Here is a 21267-nt window from a genome sequence, read left to right on the forward strand (position 1 = left end):
TCTCAAACAACAAAGAGAAAACTTACTTTTTTAGTCTTGCAGTTACCATATGGATGCATTGAATCCTTTTGTAATTCTAAGAGACCATCTTTATAGTTTAAGCTTTCATTGAACATAGTTGAAAATTCAAAATTTTTTATTTTCTGCCCATAATGGCAGAGAGAAGAACACTGACAGAAGAAAATATTTCATGATGATATGGGTTAGAAGATAAATGTAAAGAGACAAATAGCAGCACCTTAGTCTTAATGCTTTCCAGTATGGTAGCTATCATCCACCTGTGGTTATGGAGCACTTAAAAAGTACACTTGTTATGTGCTGTAAATATAAAGTATATGTGGGTTTCAAAGACTTGGAACAAGAAAAGAAATTTAAAATAGCTCAGTTTTTTATTTTGATTACATTGTTGAAATAACATTGTACATTTTGGATTAAATAAAATATATTTAAGTTAATTGCACCTGTTTCTTTTTACCTTTTTTTTTTAAAAATATATTTTATTGATTTTTTACAGAGAGGCAGTGAGAGGGACAGAGAGCTAGAAACATCGATGAGAGAGAAACATCGACCAGCTGCCTCCTGCACACCCCCTACCGGGGATGTGCCCGCAACCAACGTACATGCCCTTGACCAGAATCGAACTTGGGACCTTTCAGTCCTCAGACCGACGCTCTATCCACCAAGCCAAACCGGTTTCGGCACTTTTTACCTTTTTAATGTAGCTACTAGGAAATGTAAAATTACATAGTTGCTCATCTTACATTTCTTTGGGGCAGCACTGGTCTATACTCTAATAGCATAGAAGAAACATTTTAGACTGAGTTTTCTGATGACGATATCCTAGATGAATTTTCTGAAACTCAAAATTCAATAGGTGAAAAAATTACCTCTAAGGATAAAAATGAAACATTATTCTCATCTGATTAGTCATTCAGCAAGAACGGTTTTGTCATGTGATATTTTGTGACAAGTACCTATAACATCTCCTTTTGCTAGGAAAATATGTGACAGTGTTTGTACATCTTATATGATGTTTTTGAACCAAAATTTATTAAACAAATGGATAAATACTGAAGTTAAGTGTGTATACAGAGGTGACTAGAAGGAAATAGGTGATGTAGAAATGAAAATATTCTTTGAATTTATTCCAGTTGGTTTTTATTAATAGTAATTTGAAAATCCTGGCTGGTATTACTTAGTGGTTGAATGTCGATCAGTGGACCAGGAGGTCATGGTATGATTCCCGTTAAAGGCACATGCCTTGGTTGTGGGCTCGATCCCAATGTGGGGTGTGCAGGAGGCTGCCAATCTCTCATCAGTGTTTCTATCTCTCTTTCCCTGTCCCTTTCTCTCTCTCTAAAAAAATCAATAAAAATATGTGTGTGGTTTTTAAAGGAGGGTCTGTTATGGGTTTAGCAAGGGCCTTCAAAGGAAAAGTGACCTTTGAGCTCTCCTATTATCTGGGCACCCCTTTCCTTCAGCTTTGGCTTGGTAATGCCTCCAGTATTGTTAGCTCTTTGTTGCTTTTTTTTTTTTTTTAATATATTTTATTGATTTATTACAGTGAGGAAGAGAGAGGGATAGAGAGTTAGAAACATCGACGAGCTGCCTCTTGCACACCCCCTACTGGGGATGTACCCGCAACCAAGGTACATGCCTTTGACCGGAATCGAACCTGGGACCTTTCAGTCCGAAGACCGACGCTCTATCCACTGAGCCAAACCGGTCTCGGCTCTTTGTTGCTTTTAAGAGACTTTTTATTTCTCAACATTTTCAGTTGTTTATAGTTTGAGGGTTATTCCAATAATCTAACCCACCATTACCAGAAATGGATTACTACATTTTTTTTTTTTTTGGCTTCTCTTTTCACATGCATACAAGATTAGGATACTATTGATTAAGCACTTTGCAAATAGAAGATGATATGTAGAACTATAAAAATTAAATAGGTGAAGAGTCACATTTTAGGAGGTAGAACCTGAGTTAATAAAGTCAATAGGTACTGTTCATTTCAATTTAAACACATACACCAGACAAAAATTTGCTTTTCTTAATTAAGTTAATAAAAGGATGTAACAAAATATTTTTGTTATTGTTGGGGCTTTTGAGTTGGCCAGATCTGATTGTGGCTATAGTAAGGTTGAGTGCTTACCAATATGGAAAAATCAGGCTTAGTATGAAAAAAAAGTGGTTACCAAAATACTTACTGACAGCTGCTGTAGTGCGTGGATGACAGATCACCCACTCCATACTCATGAGTTGTGGCATGCCTAGTGGAAGTTAAAACTTCTACATCAGCCTTAAGGTAGCGGAATCCAGTAATTTATTTATTTTATGGTTCAATTCTTTTACAATGAGCTGTTTTTCTAAGCTACCTTATGTGTGTGTGGCAAAGCAATTGTAATTTCACATTCTCCAGTTTAAATCTACAGGTGAGATATAAAAAGGTATCCTCTAACTATTTTGTTTCCTAGGTATTTTTTTCCTTCCACTAAAACAAATATTTCTTACCCAGTTATTTTTATTACATTTACACACTGCTGTAGCTAAGGAAATTATCGTTTTTCTTAATAGTTAATAAGTGGCTTTGCTTGCCAGTCTTCTTTAAGGATGTGGTTTACTATGTTTCTCTGGGCTACACAAACCAGGAATGAAGGTATTTAAGTATTATAGGAAGATAAAATATTTTGATAATTTATGGTAGTCTGTTGCTGTGATTATTGGGTCTTGAGGTTAACCGTTTCAAATTAGATACTAGTATGTCTTTTCTTGAACAGCAAACAAATGTTTTAGAGCAGTGTGTCAGCGACACGGCAGAGGTGAATCAAATTGGTGTGATGGTGAATGAATGCCTAATAAGTGGTACTTTTGTTCCCACTTATATTTAATCTTGTAGTTGATAAGGCAAAAGAAGAAATATATTAATAAATGTAGATGTGCCATAAAGAATGAAATTTTTGCCCCTTATGTGATTTGACAATTGTGTTTGCCTTTTAGTATGCATTAAAAGCAGCACTAATGTTTACATTTTGTGCAGTGAATTATGTCTAGGATCATTATCATCTGAGATAGTCATTATAAAGTCAAACTGGAGTTATTCCAAGCATTAAATAGTTCACAATGCTTTGAATTGCAAAATTGAGCATGTTAATATTTACCAGTCCATGAACATTTACCACGTTTTTAAAAAATATATTTTTATTGATTTCAGAGAGGAAGGAAGAGGGAGAGCAAGATAGAAACATCCATGATGAGAGAGAATCATGATTGGCTGCCTCCTGCAAGTCCCCCACTGGGGATTGAGCCCACAACCCAGGCATGTGCCCTTGACTGGAATCGAACCTGGGACCTTTCAGTTCCCAGGCCGATGCTCTATCCACTGAGCCAAACCGGCTAGGGCCATTTACCACATTTTTACATCAGCAATCTAGCCACTTTGTTATGAAAACATGAGCAAATTCTCTTTCTACACTTGTCTTTTTGTTTAATCCCCCCCCTTTTTTTTTTTCTTTTTTGCTGCTTTTTCTCTTGTCTCTTGACTTTTGTATCCTCGTAGTAATTGTAGCAGCAACTACTATGGATCAACAGCCACAAAACTCTTTTTTGGTTGGTTTTGTTTCAGACCTGTCTCTGAGATGACAAACAGGATGCCTTCTTTCCAGGACTGCTTAAAGGCACCAACAGCTTCTGGGTCTTCCAGAGAGGCAGGTGTTTTATTTTTATTTTTTTATTTTTTAAAAATATTTTATTGATTTTTTACAGAGAGGAAGGGAGAGGAATAGAGAGTTAGAAACATCGATCAGCTGCCTCCTGCACACCCCCTACTGGGGATGCGCCCACAACCAAGGCACATGCCCCTGACCGGAATCGAACCCGGGACCCTTCAGTCCGAAGGCCGACGCTCTATCCACTGAGCCAAACCGGTTTCGGCAGGTGTTTTATTTTTAACTAGAGGCCCAGTACATGAAAATTTGTGCACTCCGGGGGTGGAGGGTGTCCCTCAGCCCAGCCTGCTCCCTCTTGCAGTCGGGGAACCCTTGGGGGGTGTCCGACTGATCGCTTAGAGAGCGGGTCTAAGCCACAGTCTGGCCTCCCTTTGTGGGAGGTGACCAGTGGGCGGGGGGACAGTGCCAGCAGGTGAGCGGCGGGCCCTGCCCCCCATCGCCCTGCCACCTCCGGTGGCTTTCCTCTACGGGAAGTGACCAGTGGGATGATGGGGGGGAAGGACAGTGCCCCCCAAATGCCCCTCCACTGCTGCTGCCGGTCGCTACCACCTCCCTATCGCTTTCCCCTCCCTCTGCCCACTGGCACCTGCCTTGGCTGGCCTGGCGCCACCCACTCGCTGGCCCTGGCGCCACCCCCCCCCCCCGCCCCCCGCCAACCAGTTGTTCTGCAGTTTGGTTGATTTGCATATTAGGCTTTTATTATACAGGATAGTTCCACAAAACTCCTGTTTGACATGTTCTGTTGTGAGACCATCATTGAAATCCCCTTGGGGGTTTCAGCATACTGTAGCTGCAGCCAGGGATCTGATAATAGAATTTATTTAATACTGAGATATAAACTCAGTTTGCCATCTACTCATTAAAAAAACGAAGTGAAATAAAGAAGTGAAAAATTAGTAACTCTTCTAGGCCTTATTAAAAGATGGGATTTAGGAGGCTGACAAATCCCATTGAGATTAGGTAATATAGAAAATGAAAGTGTGTCCTGTTACTTGTGGAGAATACTAGAAGTTGCTGTTGAATGTGCTTTGGAATTAAACAGGTCCATTTGCCAGAGTATAGAATTAGCTTTGATGTTTTAAAAATATGTTCCCTTTTCCCATATCTCCTTAAATTTGGGTGACTTCATTGAATTTAGCATATAGTGTGCATAATACCATTGGATTTCTTTAAAAGAAAAAAGACCTAGTTACTGTGTTATTGGAACCTTAAACATGGGCTAGATTAAAGAGTAAAATTATTCTAATGTTTCTTTCACCTTTGTTTTATCAGAGTGAGATTTAAGCACAGGTATATTGTTCCTCGCTATATTTAGGAGATGTGATTCTATTGAAGTCCTATCTGAACTAGCTTAAGCTAAAAGAGAATTTATTTCATATGGCTTTGGGCTTAGCTAGATATTGGGGGCTCAGCCTCTTAGTTGGAATGATTTCTCCTTAACATCTGCTTTTGGCTGACTTCTTTCACAGCCTCCACGTGATGGCAAGGTGGCCAAAGTAGCTCTTACCCCCACGCAGCCATTGTGCCAGCATTATTTGTAAATGTTTTGTTTGCTATTGTCAGAGTCCCTGAACCATTTAGGAATGTTATATGTGTATGATTGGAGTCATTTGCTGTAATTGTTGCTGAGCCATTGGCCAACTTGTATTCAGGAATGGGAGCACAGTTTAATAATTAGCTCAAGGGAAGAATAAAGTTAATCTGTTGCCAATCCATATGTTTTGGAACATCTGATGTTCCAAAGCAAAATTCAAGAATGGGTTTATACATTCAAAACCAAGTTCCTTAGTTAGCAGAAATAAGTGAGAGAACTCCTGGAAATGACTCTGGTTCTTGCCATTGAAGGAAGAGCTTGCAGGAGACTTCTTTTCTGCCATCCTCTGCATCCTGTGAAAATTTTGTCACTGCTGCACTATATTACAAAAACTGATTAACACACGGTTATTAACAGTTAGTTGTCTTGGTGTTTTATGCCTGGTTATTTCACACAGAAACACAAAAATAGTTGGAAATCATTCTTTGGAGAATGGAATCACTTTTTAAAATTTTTTAAAAATTGATTTTAGAAAGAGGAAGGGAGAAGGAGAGAGAGTTAGAAACATCAATGATGAGAGAATAATTGATCAGCTGCCTCCTGAATGCCTCCTACGGGGGTTGGAGCCCGCAATCCGGGCATGTACTCTATTGAATCGTTACCTCTTGGTACATAGGTCCACGCTCAACCACTGAGCCACACCATCTATCTGAAATCACATTTTAAATGTACTGATGGAGTTGATAGTTTAAATAAAAGTTGTGTTACGTTTAAGCTTTTTTTTTTTTTTTTTTATAGTGGATCCTTTCACAGGAGGAATAATTGATCTATTTTATGTTTTGTTAATCTAGAACAAAGCCACTAAAAAAAGACAAGATTATGATTTGGGGAGTTTGGTGACCTGGTCCAGTTTTCAAAGAAAGAAAAATGCCAATTTGTGAACATTTAAAAAACCACCACAGTGGTCATTTGATCATTTTGTGAGAGTAGTCCATCTAGTTGGTATTTTCAAGCAAGCTACAACTGATTTTTTAAAAGTTTTTATTGATTTTTTTCCATTTTACCACAAAAATTTAATAAAATAAACAGAGAAGTTTTTTCTTTTTATATTAGCATCTCATCTTTATTTGGGTATCTATCAGGGCTTGCTTAAAAACCTTTTGCTGAAGAAGTTATCCGTCTGGAGCATGACTACATAACATGACCTGCCCAATTAGGAATTTATGATTTATTGAAGCTCCCCCTTTTTGTCCACAAATTGTTTAACACTGAGTTAGTGTAAGAGAATCTGAGAGTTGATGTCACAAAGAGTGTTTTGGCACTAGCCGGTTTGGCTCAGTGGATAGAGTGTCAGCCTGTGGACTGAAGGGTCCTGGGTTAGATTCCAGTCAAGGGCACATGTCTGGGTTGTGGGTTCAATCCTCCATAGGGAGTGTGCAGGAGGCAGCCAATCAATGATTCTCTCTCTTTATTGGTGTTTCTATCTCTCCCTCTCCCTCTGTAAAACCAATAAAAATATAAACACAAACAAACAAAAAACAATGCTTTGTTTGGGGCAAATTATGCTCAGAAAATGAAATTGTCTTTGCCAGTAATTTATTTAACACAGGTTCACTGTGGGATTTATAATTTACTAGAGGCCTGGTGTACGAAATTCATGCTACTGGGAGAGGGGGGACCCTCAGCTGGCCTGCGCCCTCTCGCAGTCCGGGAACCCTCGGGGGATGTCCATCAGTCGGACATCCTTAGCGCTGCCGTGGAGGCAGGAGAGGCTCCCACCATGGCTGCTGCGCTTGCCAGCCATGAGCCCGGCTTCTGGTTGAGTGGCGCTCCCCCTGTGGGAGCGCACTGACCACCAGGGGGCAGCTCCTACTTTGAGTGCCTGCCCCCTGGTGGTTAGTGTGTGTCATAGTAACTGGTCGTTCTGCTGTCGGGCCAAACCAGCTCTCTGACATCCCCCGAGGGGTCCCAGATTGCGAGAGGGTGCAGGCCAGGTCGAGGGACCCCACCGGTGCATGATTGGAGCTAGGGAGGGACGTGGGAGGTTGGCCATCTGGGGAGGGATTGTGGGAGGGCTCCATGGTGTGTCCGGCCCATCTTGCTCAGTCCCGATCAGTCGGACCCCAGCAGCAAGCTAACCTACAGGTCAGAGCGTCTTCCCCCCTGCTGGTCAGTGCACGTCATAGCAAGCAGTTGAGCGGCCTTAGCATATCACCAGCATATTACGCTTTAATTGGATGAACGGCCAACTGGATGACCAGACACTTAGCATATTTGGCTTTTATTATATAGGATTATATAGGATGATAATTTACAAATCAATAGCATATAGGAAAATGAAAATGTCTCTTAATAAGTCAATAAATAAATAACATACTCCAAATGATAGATTAATGATATCATTGTTCCAGGCCAACGGGAGATTAAAGAAATAAGGTTCAAATTTATTTGAGGTGCACCTTCCTACAAGATTGGTCCTTGGTAAAATCAATTCTTCCGCTGGTGACTTAGGTCTCTTGCCTTCTGGGGCACATAGCTAGCGAGTGAATGCACCAGTGTTGGCCATCAAGGTGAGCTCCTTTGAAGGTTATTACTGCAGGACTTTACATGGCTTACACCACTGCCTACCAGTAGTAACCTGGCCAAGGCAGGAACAAGTCCCTTCTCTTCCAATAATGGTCTATATTTAGCATACTTTGTCTTTCTCATACCAAAGGCCCAAGTACTCTTACTTCAATGGTTCTTGAACTTGAGCATCCATCAGATCACTTGGAAGCCTTGTGAGAACACAAGATTATCAATAGGTTAAGTGTGGGGTCCAAGAATTTGCAGATGCTGATATTGATGCACTTTGAGAACCGCAGGAGCTTGTCTGAATGTTTTTACATATTTGTTTTGGCCAGGCCAAAGCCCTCCAATTCACCTTATTCTACATAATTTATGTTTATTGTTGTACAAGGTATTGGGTGGGCAGGAAAATGGAGAAAGGGAGAGGGAAAGAGAGAAACATTAATGTGAGAGTGAAACATCGATCGATTGCCTCCTGCACGTGTATCAAGAGGTTGCCAGTTCGATTCCTGATCAGAGCACATGCCCGCGTTGTGAGTTCCATCCCCAGTAGGGGGTGTGCAGAGGCAGCCAATTGGTGTTTGTCTTTCACATCCATGTTTCTCTCTCTCCCTCCTTCTCCTTTTCTCTCACTAAAATCCTATATAATAAAGAGGTAATAGGCAAATTGACCCTCATGCCCTTGCACAAGATGGCCGCCCCCATGTGGTCAAAGATGGCTGGCAGGGGAGGGCAGTTAGGGTGACAGGCCAGCAGGGGAAGGCAGTTAGGGGTGACAGGCCAGCAAGGGAGGGCAGTTGGGGGCGACCAGGCCTGCAGGGGAGGGCAGTTAGGGGCGATCAGGTTGGCAGGGGAAGGCAGTTGGGGGCCACCAGGCCTGCAGGGGAGGGCAGTGGGGGCGACCGGGCCTGCAGGGGAGGGCAGTTTGGGGCAACTGGGCCAGCAGGGGAGGGCAGTTTGGGGTTACCGGGCCAGCAGGGGAGCAGTTAGGCATCGATCAGGCTGGCAGGGGAGTGGTTAGGGGGTGATCAGGCTGGCAGGCAGTCGAGCAGTTGGGAGCCAGCAGTCCCAGATTATGAGAGGGATGTCCCGACTGCTGGCTAAACTGACAGTCGGACATCCCCCGAGGGGTCTCAGATTGGAGAGGGTGCAGGCTGGGCTCAGGGACCAAACCCACTCCCACCCCCCAGTGCACAAATTTCGTGCATCGGGCCTATAGTCAATAAAAATATATTAAAATTTTTTTTCAGAGAATTGCTGCCAAGCTTATTCTCCATCTCTTGACTTTTTAAAAATCTTTGTCTTATCTCAAAGACAGAAAGAACTGTTACCCAGTTGAGCCATGAGTTATAAAAGTACAATATTGTGGAAACCTTAAAATTAAAAAAGACCTTTTTAATTTAGAAAATTTGTATGTTTTAAATTTGGGATTTATCACGTTTCATGGCCCAAAATAGCACATTTGATTTTTGGCAGCTTCTGTCCTGCTCATGCCAATGAAAGCAGCACCATATGGTATGACTGCTGTTACATTAGGAAACCCACACCCTTTGGAGACATTGCCTGGCATAAAGCAGAGCCACTGCTCCTCATATGCTTAACCTTTCAAGCCAAAATATTGACCAAGATATATTAAGATTTTAGGTTATCACGTTATCCTATCAGTTGAGTCTTATAACTCTTTTTTCTACTAGCTTTAACATTTAGCCACATTATGAAAACACATATTCAGAATTTCATGGAGTCTCTTATACAATCTCAGAAAGAAGCTTTTGAATGATTATTGCAAGAAAAGAAAGTATGTACCTTTCAGAATGCAACCAATAAGTGTTTTCCCTGTACAAAAGAGTATAATTTCTTTTTATTCACTTATTTAGCAGCAAATTTTAGTTGAATAGAGAAAATTTAAGTTTTATACAGAATCTTTGTTGAATTAGACTTTCATTTGTTATTTTAGGGACATAATCACCTTTTGCTGTTTTGTTCTGTTTTCTTTTTTCTTCACTTTTTCAGTTCCTTTCCCTTTTTAACATTTCCTCCCTCCCAGTAGACCTAAGGAAAATGCAGGTCCTTTGTGCTCCTTATATGAGGTTGACTGATACTCATCCATAGTCACTGCCATGTGCGTCACCACCACTGCCCAGGATACCTATCTTCTAACTTTCCTAAATAGGTGCTTAAAGAAAAATGAAGCAGACCGAGATTTCACATGAAACTGATTGATTTATGAAGCAGAGAGTTACCTTTATATATGTTATAACCAGCTTATATCTAATTTTTAGAAATTCTTTAAAGATTGTCTTTGGTGCAGGGGGTGTTTAAAGAGACAGAGTTGTTCCCAGGTTTCAAGGCACCCTTCCACCAGCAGCCTCCTGGAGAGGACGGGTGTAAATGGAGCGGTAGCTTGCCCGGCCGCCTCTCTCTGCTTTGGGGCCCAACAGACTGAAGAAAACAAGAAAAAAAGATTGAGTTTTTTTAAAAACCTGAAAATGCTTTAAAATCTGAAAAGAAAAAAGAAAAAGGAAAAGCGAATCCTCCTTAGAGAACCCACAGGGAAGTCACTTCTGAAAACTTCCAGCCTTCCCTCGCCTGCCACCACTGCTGCCTCATTTGGGCGTCTGTCAGTCCTGTTGGTCCAGCAGTCATGTGGTGAGCTGCCGTCATCCACACCCCTCCTCTCTGGCTGTGGGGGCCCCTCTGCGTGGCAGCCCCGCACCCTCCTCGTGTGCTCCACCCCTGGGCTCACAGAGTTGGCACTGACAAATACTGACTATTTCTCTCTTCCCCTGGCTGCTGTGATCTTAAACCACCAGAAGCCTGTGGCCAGTATTTATAGAGAAACGCATGTCCTGAGGCTGTGTGGGTACTGTTTGGTTGCTTTTTGAAGAATTATTTAATATGAAGGGGAGTCCCCATTTAATAATTTTTATTTATTTATTTATTTATTTATTTATTTATTTATTTATTTTTGAAATTTGGAGGTTTAGACCAGGACAGCTGAAAATTACCAACTCCCAGGGAGAGTCATATTGTTTTTGAGAACCTTTTGTCTACCGTCTTACAGTCTGGAACAAGCTATCCGTGAACTCCTCTGCGTGCTCCTCTGTCTCTGAGTCTGTGCCAGCTTCTCTCACCTTTATTATTTTTAATTTTTTTATTTGTATTGCTTTCAGAGAGGGAGAGACAAGTAGAAACATCGATGGTGAGAGAGAATCCTTGATCGGCTGCCTCCTACACGCCCCCCACTGGGGATCAAGCCCGCAACCCAGGCATGTGCCCTTGACCGGAATCGAACTTGGGACCCTTCAGTCCACAGGCGCCCTAGCTGGTTTGGCTCTACCCACTGAGCCAAACCAGCTAGGGCGCTTCTCTCATCTTCACCCTGCCACCTGTGAGCCCTGGTGCCGAGAAGAGCCCTTTTGTCCTGTGTGGCCCCTTATAAGAAGTCCTCCTGGCGGGCTCAGGTGTTGGGGACTGATGAGATGAACGCTGCAGCCAGCTTTTTTGTGTTTGTTTTTTGTTGTTTTATGTACTAAAAAATTTATTTGTGTAGAAAGCAGGCACATAAAACATCTACTAAAGGAAAAACATAAATTCTGGAAAGCGATCCACCAGATGCTTCACAGTGTTGTGGCCGGGTGGGGTGATGGATGACCTGGTTTCTTTATTGTATTTTTTGTGCTTTCCATAATAAACGTGTTGCTTTCACAATCTAAGTACATACCATGCACTCTTTACCCAGGAAATTGGGAATAATCTCTATCAATGTAATCCAGCAGGCCTCCAGGACCCTGACAGTCGTCCCCCGCATAAATAAGGAATTTCCTTCTGGTGTTGTCATCAGTGAATGGACAGACCAGTGTCCAGAGATGGGAAACACCTGGGGAGTCCACAGTCTTGGGGTAGTTGGCGTCCACCACCTGGATGATGCACAGCAGGGCCTTGATGCCAGTTCTTTACAAGTTAAATGCCTGCTTACAACTGTTTGGCCCAATAATATTGAGGCAGTTTTTATTAAGTATAAGTCAATACCAGTATGTATGCCTGATTTACTGTTTTTAAAAGCAGTACATTTTAGTTTAGACATTGACTTCTAAATGCCAGTGTGGCCTCCCAAGTCAGTATGATAAGCAAGTGTCACTTCACTTTTCCTGCATTCCCATGTCACCGAGGCCATGTGGTATGAAAAGTTCAGTCCTGCAGAGCCTGTGCTGGCTGTCCCAGTCAGCTGAGACAGGATCCCCTGCAGCTCCTGGGCTTTACCTGTGTCAACTTCCAGCAGCTGGCTGACGCCGAGCAGGCCTTGAATACCATGAACTTTGATGTGATCAGGGAGTCCCATCATGTGGTCTCAGAGGGATATCTCTTTGAGAAAGTCTGATGTGGAAAACATCTTCATCAAGAACCTGGACAAATCTATGGATAACAAAGCACTTTATGTGGCTTTTTCTGCTTTTGGAAACGTACTGTTCTTCAGCGTGGTGTGTGATGAGAATGGCTGGGGGTTATGCTTTATTCACTTCAGGACCAAAGAGGCTGCGGACAAGGCCATGGAGAAGATGAATGGCATGTTCCTCAACGACCTCAAAGTGTTTGTGGGCAGATTCAAGACTCAAAAGAGCAGGAAGAGTGTGGAGCCGAAGCCAAGGAGTTCACCAGTGTGTAGATCAGAAACTTTGGGAAAGAGGTGGATGATGAGAATCTGAAAGAGCTGTTCAGGCAGCTTGGTCAGAGTCTTAAGTGCCAAGGTGATGACAGATCCCAGTGGGAAATCCAAAGGCTTTGGCTTTGTGAGTTACTAAAAACACGGGGATGCCAATAAGGCCATGAAAGAGACAAATGGAAAGAAAACCAGTGGGAAAGGCATTTTTGTAGGCCATGCACAGAAGAAAGTGGAGCAATAGGCTGAGTTAAAACTTGAAGAGCTGAAATAAGAGAGAATTAGTTGATACCAGGCAGAGAATCTCTGCATTAAGAACTTGGATGACACCATTGATGATCAGAACTCTAGGAGTTTTCTCCTTTTGGATCCATCATCAGTGCTAAGGTAATGCTGGAGGATGGGAGAAGCAAGGGGTTTGGCTTTGTCTGCTTCTCATCTCCTGAAGCAACCAAAGCAGTCACCGAGATGAACAGACGCATCCTGAGCTCCAAGCCTCTTTATGTTGCCTTGGCCCATCGGAAGGGAGAAAGGCTCTGCATACCTGACCAACCAGGATATGCAGTGGGTGGCCGGAAAAAGAGCACTCCCTGCCAGGCCCATCTTAAATCAGTCCCAGCCTGCAGCTGGTGGCTACTCTGTGCCAGCAGTTCCACAGGCTTAGGGAAGACCATATTACACACCAAACCAGTTAGCACAGATGAGGCCTATTCCATGCTGCCAGTAAAGTGGGAGACCTCAAAGCTTCCAAGGAATGCCAAGTGCTATATGCCAGCCTGGGCCTTGTCCAACTCTTCACCATCTGGCTCCAATTGGTAATGCTCTGGCCTCTCGTGGCTTCCCTACTACCTCTTAGAGAATCAGTGCTCCCACAGGTATGCAGAATTTAGCATCTAATGCTGCTATTGCATCTTACAAGTATGCCTCCGAGGTCCGAAGCTCTCACTCTGCCTGCCATTCAGCCTCTGCAGGCACCTCAGCTTGCTCTCTATGTGCAGGGGCAGAAGCTGGGAGAAGGTTTGCTTCTGCTCATCAAAACCATGCATTAGAACCTGGCAGAAAATATTATGGGAATGCTGCTGGAGATCAGCAACATTGGGCTGCTGCACATGTTAGAGTTCCCTGAGTCTCTCTGCTCTGTGGTGGATAAAACTGTCTATGTGGGTCTACAGGCTCATCATGCCAAGAAAGCTGTGCAGAAGGTGGGTGCTGTTGCTGCTGCTACCTCTCAGACAAGGAAAAACCGATTCAAAAGCCAAATAACCAACCCCTCATGGAATTCAACTCATGGTTTGAAGGTTTCCCAGCTTGCTCTGTGGACCACAACACCCAGAACCACAAATTTCAAAATAATAGGTTATTTTGTATCAAAAAGTCAATTATGAAGCACCTAGAAATTTTCAATTAAAAGACTGTCTTCTCTGGGTTCTGTTATGGCCCAGACAGTTTTAAGTTTTACTTTCTCTATGTGGGTATTGTCTCCCCATCCCAGAAATTGGTTTTATTTTATGTACCCAAGACTTACTGTTTCTCACTTTAGAAAAACAACTTCATTTAAAAAAAGAGATAAAGTTGTTCTCATAAGACAGCTAGGCTTGTAACTTCATTCAGAAGTTCTGTTTCCCTTCAGATCTAATTTATTGGTACTTATTTGTAGTGAGCAGTTTCTCCTGGGGGAATTGGATTTGAATAAATAATGGTGATGAATTCCTTTAGAGGTGTGCGGAGGAACTCCTGAAATATAATTCTTGATAATCCTTTTCTCCATCTTAGTTCTTTTTCATAAAAAAAAAAACACAAAATAGTAGATCGTTTCTCATCCCTTTGGCTATGATCAAGTGTAAAATAGTGGACTTAATTTTCTGAGACTAGTGCTCTTTGACATCCTTATTTAGTAATTTCTTGTCCTATCAACTTAAAGTCATTGCACAATTTTGATCTTAATTTGGGACTATTTTAGAGAAATAATGTTAAAAGGAAAAATTCGGGAGAAGCTGTTTATTTCATTGTGACCCCTGTGACTGACAATTTGCCTTTGGAAACTTAGAGATCAGATAGAATTTCTGTCAACCAAATAACGAATGTGTATAGAATGCCAGTGTGTGTGTCTTGTATTGTGATAGCTCAACTTGTGATTTCTGCCTTTTGGGAACTTCCCTAAATGTACCATATGACGAAAAATTCCGCCCAGAGACTGTGGGGTTCTTGCGATCTACCAAGAATTTATTTCATTAGTATTCTAATATTTTCAGGAAGAATTTCAAGATATATGTAAATTGGAGCCAAATTTATGTTAATAAAATTAGTTGTGCCGTTGCCTGTTCTGTGACGTCATGTTTGCCCCAACTAAGAATTAATTAAGAACATAGATTTGAAATCCTTACTCAATCTCAGGTTGAATAAAGTGTCTCTTGTGAGATATTTTTAGAATGGTAGAACTGCTAAAGGACTTGCTGTGTGAGTCAGGTTCTCATTCAGAAACTGGTATCAGAGACAATTTAAATGATCCCTCTATTTAAAAATGATATTTTTCACAGATGTAAATTATTGTGAGTTGGTAATTATGCTATTGGAATTGTCAGAGAGCTTCAGAAAGATATGGCTCTAATTTTTATGAAAAAGGTTTGAAGAAATATGTTTTTCTCTTTTCATCATAGTTCAAATACAGAGCATTCATTCTAATGGCAGAGGATGGGATTCATGACTGACTATGATTAACAATTGCATAGTCTTACCCAGCCAGTTAGTTGCTTTCTTCATTATGCAGAAAGAAAGCTGATTATGAAAAAAAATGTTTGAATTTTGTCATAAATGGAAATAGTAGCCTGAAGTCAATACACAGATGCAAGACACTTTTGTTGTATCTTGTCTATTTTGGTGGTAATTAATTATGTAATCCCTATGTACTTAATCTTAAATTCTAAGGCAATGGTGATTAGTCATCTTTAGAAAAGAATCTTCTGTTCATTTTTTTCTGTTTCTGTTTTTCTGATATTTTTAGAGAGTATTATAATTATAACTAAATTATTGGTGAAATAGGGAACAGCTTGAGGAGGTAACTTACATTTATAGGAATTGCTTTTGTTTTTTTGTTGTTGTTAATTCTCACCCGAGGAAGGGATGGGGAGGGACAGAGAGAGAGAAACATTGATTGGTTGCCTCCTGCCCATGCCCTGACCAGGACTGGGATTGAGTTTGCAACCGAGGTATGTGCCCTTGACTGGAATCGAACTTGTGACCCCTCAGTCCGTTGTTTGATGCTCTATATACTGAGCCAAAATGGCTAGGACTTCATTTTTTTAAAAAAATATTTTTATTGATTTTAGAGAGTAAGGGAGTGGGAGAGAGAAATAGAAACATCAATGATGACAGAGACTCATTGATCGGCTGCCTCCTGCACACCCCCAACTGGGGATGGAGCCCACAACCCAGGCATGTGCCTCCTCTCCCCTGACCTGAATCGAGCCTGGGACTCCAGTTCACAGGCTGACACTCTATCCACTGAACCAAACCAGCTAGGGCTGCTTTTGTTTTTAATTGAGGCACCACCACCTCAAGGGCACATACCTTGGTTGCAGGCTCCTCCCCAGCCTGGGCCTTGGACAGGGCATGTGTAGGAGGCACCAATCGATGTGTTTCTCTCACATTGATATTTTTCTCTGTCATTCCCTCTCTTCTACTCTCTCTAAAAATCAATGGGAAAATATCCTTGGGTGAGGATTTAAAAAAATAATCTGGCTAAGGTTTTTTTTAGTAAGTTACTTAATTAGATAAAATATTCTAAAATATCTGTGTGAGTTATGTCCTGAATTTTTAAGAAATCTGTCAGGAATTACATTGACTTGGATATATGCTTCTGAATTCTTTGTCAATGGCATAGCTAGCCTCCCACATTCATAATGTTGTAAGAGTTCTCTCCAGACAAATGACTCAGAGTAGACATATACATGTGCACAGTACTATTTACTAACCCTTTTACTTTATTAGAATTAAAGGGCAGTGAGGGTATTTTCATTTTAAAGGTATAAGACAGGTAAGTCTTGATTCAATATAGCCCCATCCCTGCCCTGCTCTTACCTGAGACTGAGAACCAGGGATAAATGGGCCCTAGTTTGTGGGGGTCTTGCCTATCATCTTTCACCCCTTTAAAACTCAACATGTTCCTGTAGAAGTAACCGTACATTATTCTGGGCATTGAGTTTTCTGGCCGCTCCTCAGAGCTGTGCCTAAAGTAGTATCCCAGTCAGTAGTGTGCGCCAGCACCTGGGACTGAGAGGAATATGACAATAGTAAGAAGCCAGTCCATGTCTACTACTGTTTGTGCAGGCAGATGGTCCTGGTGCTTGAGCAAAAGGACTCTGCAAGAGCTGGCTGAAACGAACCAAGAAAGATGCAGGGGACCCTGACTGACAACCAGTTGAAATGATCAGAACCTTCCTCTGAACCCAGACCAGAGGAAAATACTTAGATCAGGAGGAAAAGGGACTTTTTCTTGACTACAAGGACTGGTTCCTACCTTTATGTCTCAGCAGAAAGCTTTACATTGCTTCCCATTGATTCTTCTACATTCAGTGAGGTCTTTGAGTCCTGCTTTCTCGACATGGATTTTTCCAAATCTTTCTGTGTTTAGGTATTTTGTATTATTTTTGGTCCAATTAATGTAAATTTCTTCAGCCTTTAGAAGATGTGTGAGTAGATCGGTACTTTATAGTTTCTGAAGTAGCTGTTCTTATTCCTTCTTTAAATTAATAAATATTTAAAGATTTTTAAAAAGAAGATGTAACTATACAGTATTTCTCAGCTGTTACCCCACCACTCACTGGGGAAGCCCACAGGTAAATAACAGTAAATGAAATCACCACTCTCTCTACTATGTTTAGCATAACATTAATTTGGATTATTGAAAATCATTATTGGACCAATGTTCAGATTTTATTGAAACTTTGTAGGTACCTCATCACATATTAGGAGATGCCAAATATGTAAACCTAAGAATGGTCATCATAGGGTTCCTCACTATCTCATTCAAGTCTCTGCTCTCTACCCAGAATGTGCCTTGCCAACGCTCAGCCCCTGTCTCATCTTCCTCAACATACACGCAGCATCACAGCATCAAATCACAACCTCCTTTTAAGGCTCAACTCAGATGTACCCTCCTCCATTAGATTTCCTTTCTATCTTACGCATGGGGGTTGGTGTTAACTTTTTTCATGCTTTAAAATAGCAGGCCCTTCCCTACCCCTACAAACTCCACACTCTGCTTTGTATGATGGTTAGGTACAGACTTGTGTTTCCTCTCTTCTACCACACTAATTTACTTGAGAGCTAGCATCTGTAACCTTTTTTTAATCTCCCACTGGACCTGATAGTAAATCCTTTTTGAAAAGATGGATGAATGTTAAAGAATCATACAAAAGAACAACTCTTCAATGAATCAGAACATAAAGCCTATGTTGATCGCTGTCATTTTGGAAAAAGCTATACCTGGATACAAATAAGAAAAATTAATCCTGAGCCCAGAATTAGGCACTAAGAAGAACTTAATTATGAATCTGAGTAAGATTCAGTTTATACTTACTCAGTGAAAGTTTATCAAGACTAAAAGACTGGGTTTATTTTACATTACTAACTATATTATATTGAATTTGCTTTATTGGTGGACAGGAATGGGTGGTTTGGACCAAGTTAATGAATGGATTGCTTATATGGTTTCTTATAAATAAACTCCCAGAAGAATTTATTTACTACTGCAGTAGAATGTCTCTCATCAGAAGGAGGCATCTGGTTGTTGCCTAGCCTTCAGATTTTGTCAAGACCATGAAAGCACTGACACTATTAACATTTTTTTGGTTTGTTTTCTCCCAGGTGATTAATAAAGAGTCTATTGTCACTTAATTTATTGCCAGGGCTGATCTGCTGGGTAGTTCAACTTCAGTCTATGTAACTTTAGAATGTTCCATATTTTAGACACAATCTAACTCCCAAGCATTATGTTTCAGAAACGGACAACATCCAAGTTAGTTTTGTGAATCTTTAATATCTCTTGCCAAACTCATTAACTCACCCTGCTTACCTTGGGGAAATCATAGTTCCAGACTTGTACTTTCTGTAAAAACCATCCTCTTAAATGAATGTGATGGTTGAACATTCAGACTTGAACTTTTCAGTCGTTTATTCTGAAACCTGTTTGCTGTGACTTTGACCAGCAGAGAATGATTAAGATGAAGAAGGAAACCAAAATCATAATATGCAAATGATCAGCATTAAAGGATGTGGAATTCAATAATATTTCTACTTTTATATTCCACATCTCAGATTTTGTAGACTCATAAAGCTAGAAAGAATCTCAACCATTTTAAACCAATATTTCTTCATCTTTTCTTGTCTTACAGATTTTTTTTTAATGTATCTTTATTGTTCAGATTACAATTGTTTCTCCTTTTTCCCCACATATCTCCCCACCACCCAGTTCCTACCCCCCCTCTTCCCTTACCTCCCCCCCCCCCGCTGTCCTTATCCATAGGTGTATGATTTTTGTCCAGTCTCTTCCCATACTCCCCACACAGACACCCCTTTCCCCCTGAGAATTATCAATCCACTCCCATTCTATGCCTGATTCTATTAAGTTCACCATTTTATTCTGTTCCTCAGATTTTTAATTCACTTGACTTTTAGATTCACTTGTTGATAGATATGTATTTGTTGTTCATAATTTTTATCTTTCTTCTTTTTTTTCCTCTTTTTAAAGAATACCTTTCAGCTTTTCATATAATATTGGTTTGGTGGTGATGAACTCCTTTAGCTTTTTCTTATCTGTGAAGCTCTTTATCTGCCCTTCAATTCTGAATGATAACTTTGCTGGGTAGAGTAGTCTTGGTTGTAGGTTCCTGCTATTCATCACTTTGAATATTTCTTGCCACTCCCGTCTGGCCTGCATGGTTTCTGTTGAGAAATTAGCTGATAATCGTATGGGAGCTCCCTTGTAGGTAACTAACTGTTTTTCTCTTGCTGCTTGTAAGATTCTCTCTTTGTCTTTTTTTTTTTTTTTTAATGAATCTTTATTGTTCAGATTACAATTGTTTCTCCTTTTTCCCCACATATCTCCCCACCACCCAGTTCCTACCCCCCCTCTTCCCTTACCTCCCCCCCCCCACTGTCCTTATCCATAGGTGTATGATTTTTGTCCAGTCTCTTCCCATACTCCCCACACAGACACCCCTTTCCCCCTGAGAATTATCAAACCACTCCCATTCTATGCCTGATTCTATTAAGTTCACCAGTTTATTCTGTTCCTCAGATTTTTAATTCACTTGACTTTTAGATTCACTTGTTGATAGATATGTATTTGTTGTTCATAATTTTTATCTTTCTTCTTCTTTTTCCTCTTTTTAAAGAATACCTTTCAGCATTTCATATAATGCTGGTTTGGTGGTGATGAACTCCTTTAGCTTTTTCTTATCTGTGAAGCTCTTTATCTGCCCTTCAATTCTGAATGATAACTTTGCTGGGTAGAGTAATCTTGGTTGTAGGTTCCTGCTATTCATCACTTTGAATATTTCTTGCCACTCCCGTCTGGCCTGCATGGTTTCTGTTGAGAAATTAGCTGATAATCGTATGGGAGCTCCCTTGTAGGTAACTAACTGTTTTTCTCTTGCTGCTTGTAAGATTCTCTCTTTGTCTTTTGCTCTTGGCATTTTAATTATGATGTGTCTTGGTGTGGTCCTCTTTGGATTCCTTTTGTTTGGGGTTCTGTGCGCTTCCTGGACTTGTAAGTCTATTTCTTTCATCAGGTGGGGGAAGTTTTCGTTCATTATTTCTTCAAATAGGTTTTCAGCATCTTGCTCTCTCTCTTCTTCTGGCACCCCCATAATTCTGATGTTGGTTCGCTTGAAGTTGTCCCAGAGGCTTCTTACACTATCTTCAACTTTCTGAATTCTCTTCTCTTCATGCTTCTCTGGAGCAGTGTCCTTGGCCTCTTTGTATTCCAAATCTTTGAGTTGATTCTTGCAATCCTCTAGTCTGCTTTTGGGTCTCTGTATAATATTTTTTATCTCAGTCAGTGTATGTTTAATTTCTAGTTGGTCCTCATGGAATTTATCGGCCTTTTCCATGAAATTCTTGAAAAACCTTATAACCGTGGTTTTGAACTCTATGTCCAGTCGCTTGTTCTCCTCCATTTCTTTGGTTTGTGATCTGTTTCCTTGCCTTCTCATATTCTCTGCTTCCCTAAGTTGGTAGGGTAGTTTTGTGTACTAGGTGTCCTATTGGTTCAACGGGTCAGCCTCCCAGTTACTTGAGGTGGACACTCTTGGTGTACCCTTGTGTACTGTGTGTCCCCCAGCAGAAGCTACAGCAAGGGCTAGTTTTCTCCTCCTTTGCTTGGGCGGTTTTGGAGCAGTCTGACTGGAGCTGCAGTAGTTGGTTAGGCTGCTCCAGAACAGGCCATTTATATGCAAAAGCCGCTGTGTGGAGCCTGGGCGGGTTTGTAGAATGTGCGGGGCGGGGCCTCAGGGCGGGGCCTCAGGGCTGGGCGGGGTCTCAGGGCGTCACTAGGCGGGGGCGTGGCTAAAGGCAATGGCTGCCGTCAGCCGTCTTTGCCTTTCCACGTTTCCAAGTCCCTGCGCCCCGCGCTCCAGCGCAGTAAACAATGATTGCTGGGCACACCTCTGCAAAAAAGTCACTCTCACTTTCCGACCCGATGGCCGAGAGTCCAGCTTCTCCCCGTAGGTGCCTGGGTCCCCCGAGTGTCCCCAGAAACTGGATTTCAGAGTGATCGGGAG

At 41.4% G+C, this 21267-nt stretch overlaps 2 protein-coding genes and 1 pseudogene across 3 annotated transcripts in view; 2 read left to right on the forward strand and 1 right to left on the reverse strand.

Moving 5' to 3' along the window:
- LOC103284673 (polyadenylate-binding protein 4-like) overlaps positions 1-13306 on the forward strand; it is a 35970-nt pseudogene extending 22664 nt beyond the window's left edge.
- Positions 1-21267, reverse strand: part of ZFP1 (ZFP1 zinc finger protein) — an 837904-nt gene that overhangs the window by 470576 nt on the left and 346061 nt on the right. The window lies entirely within an intron of this gene.
- GLG1 (golgi glycoprotein 1) overlaps positions 1-21267 on the forward strand; it is a 123860-nt gene that overhangs the window by 39751 nt on the left and 62842 nt on the right. The window lies entirely within an intron of this gene.

The sequence above is a fragment of the Eptesicus fuscus genome, chromosome 21, assembly GCF_027574615.1.
Source record: "Eptesicus fuscus isolate TK198812 chromosome 21, DD_ASM_mEF_20220401, whole genome shotgun sequence".
NCBI classification, from domain to species: Eukaryota; Metazoa; Chordata; class Mammalia; order Chiroptera; family Vespertilionidae; genus Eptesicus; species Eptesicus fuscus.